Below are 2,077 nucleotides of genomic sequence, written 5' to 3' on the forward strand. Positions count from 1 at the left end.
CCCCGGACATCCGAATTTACTTCCGATCGCGCTCCCAACTCCAGAATCACCATACGGAGCTACTCCCTGACTCGGAATCCCGAACGGACATCAATAACACTGAAATGCACTTCAACTCAAACTTATGAAATTTCATCTAAAATGCTAACTTCCACAATAGGCGCCAAAACGCTCCCGGGTCATCCAGAACCCGATCCAGGCATACGCCCAAGTCCGAAATCGTCATTCAAACCTGCTGGAACCTTCGAATCCCGATTCCGATGACATTTACTCAAAAATCCAATCCTAGTCAATTCTCTCAACCTAAAGCTTCCGAAATGAGAATTTCCTCTCCAAGTCAACTCCGAACTTCCTGAAATTTAATTCCGACCACGCGTACAAGTGATTATACCTGAATTGAAGCTGCTCATGGCCTTGAACTGCTGAACGGCGTGCTAGGGCTCAAAACGACCGGTCGGGTCGTTATATCCTCTCCCACTTAAACATATGTTCGTCCTTGAACGTGCTAGCTGTGCTGGGTTGCCTAGAATCACTGCTTAATACCTCGTGCACCTACCCGTGCTACCGCAACTCAGTTGGGCACATCAGCTCGATCAATTCTAAAGATAACCTCTTCCATTTAGGCAAGTAAACCTTGGACCCCAGTTTCAACATCCGAAATTCTCTGCCAGGCCTGCTTCCAACATATGAACACTGCATCAATCACCACACGCTGTACCAGAACATGACTGCACACCCTTGCTGAATTCACACCATGCACCCCATCATTCACATGACCATAATAACACTCTCAGATCATAATAGTCGACATTTCCCGAATCTGATGCTCGCAATGCACCCCATGACATATATAAGTCCTATTCCAACTCTCGTACCGCCACGACGGAAGAGATGTGTAGGAATTCATAACCAACTGCCGAATCAACGATTCATAGGGTCTATACCCTGCCAAGAACCGTCACCTCTTTCTGAACCAAATTATGGCCTTTACTCTTTAATATACTTCACATATTCAGATTGCACTGATCCTAAGTCCAATGATCTCATCTCACCCAGTACGAACTGCTCAGGCAATAGCCACCCCCGGACATGGTCAAAAGTCTCATATGATACCACAACGTGCCAATAGGCTACCAATTCGAATGCGATACAATAGGAAAACGAACTCTGAAAAGGAAATCCAATTACCCCGCTCGCGAATCATACATGCGACGCGGTCAACATAATTAAACAGAAACCTCGCTCGCGAATCATACATGCAACGCGGGCACAAAGCTAATATAAGTTCCTCTCAGGAAAGGAGGAAAGAAAACACATAACATAGACACGGGGAACTGTACTCAACGTCATACTGTTGCGACGCGCAACCCGATCCAAACAGCTTGCCACCCGGTCCACACATAAAATTCACATAAGGAGGTACACACTGAGCTAGATTGCTCATTACAACAAGATATTGAATATTGGTCACAAGCACGCCATGTGCATAATACCATCCCTGGGGAGACATATAGTACAATAAGCTACAAACTCAAGCACAACTGAGGTGCAATATACGATCTGAATCTCAAGAGCTATTTTGCTCATATAGCATCATCTCTGCGCGGAACCTCAACACATAGGCAATTTCCCAAGCCGTCTCACAACTCACACGGTGCAATGTATCATTACATGAAATATCTGACGACGAAATAACACCCTGGCTACTCCTCCATAAGGAGTGCATTACTGAAATGAACACGTCTGACCTGATATAGAGCCCATATCCATATTTAAATCCATCCACAGACCTCAAGCTGGTTCTGATCGCACTGAACTAGGCTAATGACCCTTCAAAGGTCCATAATCACTTCCCGTTTCCTCATGACACACTAGAACAACCATCATAACCGGGGTAGTCCTCCACGGTCCACAACCCGATAAATTGAGTGCCCTCCAGGCATCTTTTCTCAAATTAGCAATATCACCACAATCTTCCTACTTGGTTTAACTCTTCAACCAATCAGGTGACTACATGACACACTTATACAACCTTCCCGTAACTGATAACAGGTCTGTACATCCAGACCACCGACCG

Source organism: Nicotiana attenuata, chromosome 9 (assembly GCF_001879085.1).
Source record: "Nicotiana attenuata strain UT chromosome 9, NIATTr2, whole genome shotgun sequence".
Classification (NCBI taxonomy): Eukaryota; Viridiplantae; Streptophyta; class Magnoliopsida; order Solanales; family Solanaceae; genus Nicotiana; species Nicotiana attenuata.